Raw genomic sequence first — 8,328 nt, 5'->3', positions numbered from 1 at the left:
TAATAATAATAATCCTTTCTACTAAAGGTACAAGGCCTGAAATTGTGGGGAAGGGGTCTAGTCAATTACACTGACCCCAATGTTTCACTGGTACTTAATTTATCGACCCCAAAAGGTTAAGAGGCAATGTTGACCTTGGCAGAATTTGAACTCGGGATGTAGCGACTGGCAAAGTGCCGCTAAGCATTTCACCTGGTGTGCTAAATGACCCTGCCAGTTTGCCACCTTTCTTAATAATGATAATCCTTTATAAGCATAAGGCCTGAAATTTGGGGTCGGGGAACTAGTGAATTTCCTTACCCCAGTGTTTCACTGGTACTTAATTTATTGACCCCAAAAGGATTAAAGGCAAATTGACCTTGGTGAAATTTGAACTCAGAAAAACATAAAGACGGATGAAATGCTACAAAGCATTTTGTCTGGTGTGCTAACAACTCTGCCAGCTTGCTACCTTAATAATAATAATAATAATAATAATAGTTACTAAAGGCAAGTTTGGGTGTGTGGTAAGAAGCTTGCTTCCCAACCACATGGTTCCAGGTTCAGTCCCACTATGTGACACCTTGTGCAAGTGTCTTCTGCTATAGCCTCGGGCTGACCAAATCCTTGTGAGTAGATTTGGTAGATGGAAACTGAAAGAAGCCCTGCGTCTGTGTGTGCGTGCACTTGTGTGTATGTGTGAAATGTCCCACCACCACTTGGCAACCACTGTGGGTATGTTTGTCTCTGTAACTTAGCAGTTTGGCAAAAGAAACTGTTAGAACAAGTATCAAGTTTTAAAAAATGTTGGTTGATTTGACTAAAATCCTTCAAGGCAGAGCTCCAGCAGGGTCACAGTCAAAGGACTGAAATGAGTAAAAGAATATGAGAAATAGAGATAAGGTGATCACGAGTGGAATCGGAGAAAAAGACATTGAAATTCAAAGAGAACATGTTAAAGAGATTAAAGAGAACCTTTTGCATGGTCAGTTTTGGAAAGTCTCTGAGGATGTATATGGAACAAACATCTGGCTTGGTAGGCAAAAGGGCAATGGTTATAAGAAACAGGGAGCCCAAGGTGCTTACTAATCGATCCCTTATGTCTGTTTGATTCTAGGATTTTGATGAAAGTTAAAAGAATACAATCCCTTAAAAGCAGAGATTGCAAGGATCAGGAATGTGAAATCTGTAAAGGTGGTACTTGGGATAATTGGTTTATTAAGGGACTGTGAGTAATGATATAGACAAATGGTTAAAGGAGATTGGAATAGAATGTTCTATAGAACTTCCGCAGAAGGTTTGCCTCTTCAGAACAGGAAGGGTCATCATAAGGGTTTCAAGTTCTTGAAGGCTTATTGAAATCGTATGGATATCTAAGGTTACAGGAAGAAACCCCCTACTTGCATAAATTCTAGCAGGAATAAGATCAATTCAGATTCGAGTAAAGATGGACAAATGATTGTCAGAGATTGGAATAGAATGGAATGTCCTGTAGAACTTCTACAGAAAGTCTGCCTCTTAGGGACAGGGAAGATTATCAGGAGGGTTCTAAGCACTTGAAAGACTATTGAAAGTTTGTGGACCCATCAGGTTACAGGCAGTGACCTGATGCCCACATAAATTCTACCAGGAATAAGAACGAACCCAAGTCAAATCGTCATAATAATAATAATAATAATAATAATAATAATAATAATAATAATAATAATATAATAATTTCTAATTGAGGCATAAGGGCAGTAGAGGAGGGACGTTTCATCATTATCATTGAATCCATTACTTAACTGGTAATTTATTTCATTGACCCCTGCAGGGACGAAAGGCAAACCTGAATTCAGAATATAATGAATTAGAAGAAATACCGCAAAAAGCATAAAAGAGAAGGTTGGCCTTAGTGAGATTTGAACTCTTGTCCTCTTACAAGGTGATATGAAAAAGTTCCAGGATTAGTTATTTTAATGGAAAATTACTTATTTACCTAAGTTATAACATCATCTCCTTTGGAATTGTCACACCTTGCACAGCAATACACCGGTCCCAGCGTTCCCACCACTTTTGGAATCTGGCCTGGAAGTTGCTTTCCAAAAGTGAGTCGAGGTGCTTCTGCAATGTGTTCTGGATCTCGACAATAGTGTTAAACCGGCAACCTTTGAGTTGCATTTTCATTTTGGGAAAGAGATGGAAGTCTGCAGGTGCTAGATCTGGCGAATAGGGCTGGTGCGGAAGCAATACTATGTATTTTGGCGAGAAATTTCCGAGTGAGGAGAGTCCGGTGATAGGGTGCATTGTTGTCATGAAGAATCCAATTCTTCACGGTCCACAGATCGGGGTCACTTTCGTCGAATGTTCTCACCCAAACGCTTCGAAACATCAAAGTAGAACCCTCGATTGACTGTCTGCACAATACCTCAGATGTCGAAAAAACAAACCCCCAAAAATCGAAGAGCATGCTCGTGATTGAGCTGTGACTCTGTTCCTTCTTTGGTCAAGGGGATAAGGGCCTCTTCCATTGCAGTAACTGCGACTTCATTTCAGGGTCATACCTATTTCTTTATTACCTACAAGGGGCTAAACACAGAGGGGACAAACAAGGACAGACAGACGGATTAAGTCGATTACATCGACCCCAGTGCGTAACTGGTACTTAATTTATCGACCCCGAAAGGATGAAAGGCTAAGTCGACCTCGGCGGAATTTGAACTCACAACGTAACGCAGACGAAATACCGCTAAGCATTTCGCCCAGCGTACTAACGTTTCTGCCAGATCGCCGCCTTTTTCAGGGTCATACCTATTTCTTTACTACCCACAAGGGGCTAAACACAGAGAGGACAAACAAGGACAGACAAACAGATTAAGTCGATTACATCGACCCCAGTGCGTAACTGGTACTTAACTTATCGACCCCAAAAGGATGAAAGGCAAAGTTGACCTCGGCGGAATTTGAACTCAGAACATAACGGCTGATGGAATACGGCTACGCATTTCGCCCGGCGTGCTAACGTTTCTGCCAGCTCACCGCCTTAAATTTCAGAGTCGTACCAGTAGACCCAACTCTCGTCACCGGTGATGATCCTCAACTTGAAGAAGGGGTCATCAGCATCAGCAGAGATCTTGACAAACTTGAACATGATATTCTTTCTACTCAGGGGTCAGCAAGTCGGGGGACAAAACTGGTAGACATGCTGCGTATTCAGGCGTTAGGATTGCCTGCATGGACCTATAAGACAGACGAACAACATCAGCAATGTCAACGGTTGTCCTTGGACGATCCTCATGCACAAGCTGATAAATTTCCTCCCCATTTCCGGGGCTGACACTCGTGACATGTCTTCCAAATCGCTCATCATCTTCCAGGGACATTTTTCCACTTTTGAAGCACCCGTGCCCCTCGAAACATTGCATACGACCCATTGCTTCATCGCCGTAATCTTGCCAAAGCATGCTCAATGTCTCTGCAGCAGACTTCCTAAGTTTAACACAAAGTTCCATGTTGGCTCTTTGTTCCAACTTCCTGTCCATGACAAAAATTGCAGACTACAGCAGACACCACATCACAAAATCACAAATTTTACAACTTGTGAAGTAAACCCAGCAATGTCACTTGACACACTGCCCCATAGAGGTCACTGCTAGCTCTCACTGTACACGCAACCATGTGCTGCCATCTGTTGGCACGCCACACAACTAGTCGGGGAACCCTTTGATACCACCTCATAAACTTGATTGAATGTATTTGTCTCAGAATACTGAGTCATCTTATCACTCTTCGCATGACTTATCACTCATGGCATGACTTATCACTCATGGCATGACTTATCACTCATGGCATGACTTATCACTCTCACTCAATACAAAAAGCAAAGGATAACCTTAGAGGCCATGTTTACACATGTTGTAAACATGGCTGCCTCTGTTGTGCTGTGCCATGAATAGAATATCTAGTATACTCTGCAAAGTGGTTGGCATTAGGATGGCGTCCAGTTGCAGAAACCGAAAGTGAATTTCATGAGCAAGATGAGGCATTGTGACCTTTCTAGATGAGAACTGCCTTCCTGAATATGCTCGGACTTAAGCCTTTGTCATTAGTCACACCCATGTCAGCTCAGAAAGTGGATGCTGAATGAGGATAATAGGGATGACTTACCTGCCTGCTTGCTTGCCTGCCTTCCTGTCTGTCTAAATGTGTGTGTGTGTGTGTGTATATATTTAATATATATATATATATACATATATATATATATATATAGTTAATCCAAACATGAAAACACAAAGAGAAAACGCAACAATGTGAGGACGTGGAACAAATATAGTATTATTGGACGCTCAGGAAAGGAAAGAAAGAAGGAGGATTTAATGTTTCGAGTGGAGCTCTTCGTCAGAAACATAGGTAAAAGGAAAAGTCTAAGGAAGGGAAGACGGAGGAAAAAAAAATCGCCAACGGTACATACGCGGTCGCAACTTGTTGAGGCAAGTGAAATCAAAATCGAAATCAAATTCGATGCCTGGCATCTGTGCTAGTGGAGCGCTAAGAGTACCATACGAGTGAGATTGTGCCCAGAGCAACAAACTGGCCTCGGTGCCGATGGCATGTTAAAAACACCATTCGAGCGTGATTGTTACCTGCGTTACCTTACTTGCACTTGTGCTGGTGGCACATGAAAAAACATTCGAGTGAGGTTGTTGCCAGTGCCACTGGACTGGCTCCTGTGCAGGTGGCACATAAAAAGCACCATTTGAGCGTGGCCGTTGCCAGTACCGCCTGACTGGCCCTCGTGCCGGTAGCATGTAAAAGCACCCACTACACTCTCGGAGTGGTTGGCGTTAGGAAGGGCATCCAACTGTAGAAACTCTGCCAGATCAGATTGGAGACTGGTGCAGCCATCTGGTTCGCCAGATCTCAGTCAAAATCGTCCAACCCATGCTAGCATGGAAAGCGGACGTTAAACGATGATGATGATGATATGCGCAGGAGTGGCTGTGTGGTAAGTAGCTTGCTTACCAACCACATGGTTCTGGGTTCAGTCCCACTGCATGACACCTTGGGCAAGTGTCTTCTACTATAGCCCCGGGCCAACCAATGCCTTGTGAGTGGATTTCGTAGACGGAAACTGAAAGAAGCCCGTCGTGTGTGTGTGTGTGTGTGTGTTTGTCGTCCCAAAATCACTTGACAAGCGGTTCGGCAAAAGAGACCGATAGAATAAGTTCTAGGCTTACAAAAAATAAGTCCTGGTGTTGATATTTGCTCGACTAAAGGTGGTGCTCCAGCATGACCGCAGTCAAATGACTGAAAAAATACAAGAATAAAATACATCCAGGAGATAAGCAATGATTTGGCCACCCCTGCTAACCTAGCATAAGGTGGGTGTTAAGGTTGAGGGTCGAAACTCCTGATGGCATCTGGTCCCCCTCGGCAAAGCTCCGTCCACTTTGGGCAATGCAAAAGAAACAGCAGAGATAAAACATGCAATCACACACACACTCACACACACACACACACATACAAACACCCACACACACAAACACACACACACAAACACACACACAAACACACACACAAACACACACACACTCACACACACACACAAACTCACAAACACACACTCATACACACACACACACTCACACACACAAACACACACACACACACAAACACACACACACACAACACACACAAACACACACACACACACACAAACACACACACACACTCACACACACACACAAACTCACAAACACACACACAAACACAACACACACACACACACACTCACACAAACACACTCACACAAAACCACACACACCACACACAAACACAACACACCACACACACACACACCACACAAACACCCACACACACAAAACACACCACACACACAAACACACACACACACAAACCACACACACAAACACATACAAACACACACACACACACACACACACCACACACACACACACACACACACACACAAACACACACACACACACACACACACTCACACACACAAACACATATGTATAAGCTCAACGAAGATAACAGAATGTCTGTCTATATCTATATCTCTATATATCTATATCAATAATAAATCTCAATATATATCCGAAGGGAGAGATAAGCAGCTCAAAACAAACGAAATGTCTACTTCCGTGTCAACGACAATTTGGGAACGAGTCGAGGCACGAAGAAAGACTTTACGGAATATTTTCAAAGTCAATCATGGTTATTCTTCGCTTAGATTAGTGCCTGACAGAATTGGTAGAGCGTCAGACAACAGACTTTGTGCTTAGGTTAGCTGGCAATCTTTCGTCTCTAGTAGACCTTTACGTCGATTTCCGTAAAAAAAATTTTTTTTTTTACATATGGGCTTGCGGGAACTTTTGAAGTAATGAGAGCGAAAGAGACTAAGAGAAAGCGATTATATGACGAGGGAAATTCTTTTGAAGTTACCGTGCATGGCAAGCATTGATGTACATGTGTGTGTGTGCGTGTGTGTGTGTTTGATGGAGTGTGGGAGACAGACAGTATGTTGTGTAAGTGAAGTGCTTCTGTTAGTGTGTGTGAAGAGACAGAGTAATGTGTGAAAGAGAGAGATAACTGAAATTTTTTACTCGGTGTATGTGTATATGTATGTATATTACTTCAAAAGTTCCCGCAAGCCCATATGTAAAAAAAAAAAAAAAATTTACGGAAATCGACGGAAAGGTCTACTAGAGACGAAAGATCACCGGTTAGCTTTTATCTTTTATTCTTTCGTCTCAGTGTCGATAGACATTTGTAACAACTATACGCCCCCCTCCACACACACACACACACATTTACGTATCGTGATAGAATATCAACACACCTTAAAATACATATTCTGTTTCATTTATTTTCAATGAAATATTTTGTAATAACATCTATGACGATCCTTCGGTATTGGTTTCCAGAGTTTCAGCATTCAGAGATCATGTAATTGACCCTTTATTTCTGCCTGGCCTCTTTGTCTATGTCATGAGAGAAGAAGGTTGTGTGGGGGAATGATGTCGTCTACCAATACCGAAGAATTGCCAAAGTATTATTTTTTTTTATATATAACTTCGATCTTTTAGGTTTCGGCCAGCAAAGGCCCAGGCCATGTCTGACTTAGAAGCACCACCTGGTGGAGTCTTTTAGATCGTGATTCACACCTCAGTCATGTACGGGACATCATGGCCCACTCGAGCAAAGAGTCTTTATTTTTGGAGACACATCCGAATGTAGGAGGTTGGTCCGGAATTTTTTGGAGGAATTTGTCCAGAGAACTTGTGAAATTTATGGGATCTGTTTCCGTTTTAATGTATTTCAGTATGATATTAAAGAGAGCTGGACCGGTTGAGGTTAAGTAATTAAGTCATAAGGATATGTGTCTTCAGTTCGATTTTTGTCGTGGGCGGATAGCACGGGAGGCCAAGTCTTGGGTGGATTTTAAAATTGATACCAGCATCATTTGTGCAATATTGATGGAATATTTTCCATATCAGACAAATGATGTAGCGCTCATGGCGACGTTGGAGAGAGTAGAGATTCAGTTTTTCTTTTGTTAATGCCGTCTATCTTTCTTGTTATTGACTTCTGGAGTACTTCCACTTTTATAATGCTTTGCTTCGTGTGGGAAGATCATAAGGGGCAACAGTATTCAAGGTGGGGTCGGGCAAAAGTGGAGTAGAGAAGGATGATGGTGTGAGCATCTAGACCAGAAAGGTCTCGGAATCCAGGAGCACATCTTACTAAATTCTTCATTTTCTTTACCTAGAAACCCTTATTGGGAATTTCTTCGGTATTGGTCTCCAGAGTGTCTTTATCCATGTCACGAGGAGAGATACCAATACCGAAGGATTGCAACATATATCATTAGCTATCAAAATTCCGCCGAGTATGTGCGTGTGTACTTGTGCACGAGCGTGTGTATGCATTCATATATACGTTCATACATACATATACATACATACCGCTACACACTGACAATGGAGCATTACCGACCAGATTCTAGGTTCTTCAAATTCCACCCTTAATTGTCCGAGTATCGTCATAAGCCACAGTTCCCAGCCCATTCGGGATAAATAATAATAATGAAATTATTGTATACAGTGCTCAGGTGCACCACAACTTGTCAGAAAGTGCATATAAAGTACATGCAGTAATGTAGAAATGTCTGGAAAGCGAACAATGTATGAGTCAGATACATGTTTGCGTGTGTATGGAGGGGAGAAAATCAGGTGTAGTGTTGGCGAATTTCAGGAAGCATGGAAGTTTTGAAGGATGCAGTGCTCCGATGCCGGCAGTTTGTTCCATGCTTCAGCAACTCTCAGCGTGAAAAAATGTTTCCTG

Source organism: Octopus sinensis, linkage group LG26, assembly GCF_006345805.1.
Source record: "Octopus sinensis linkage group LG26, ASM634580v1, whole genome shotgun sequence".
Lineage (NCBI taxonomy): Eukaryota > Metazoa > Mollusca > Cephalopoda > Octopoda > Octopodidae > Octopus > Octopus sinensis.
The sequence above is the reverse complement of the archived record's forward strand: the minus strand, read 5'-3'. Positions refer to the sequence as shown.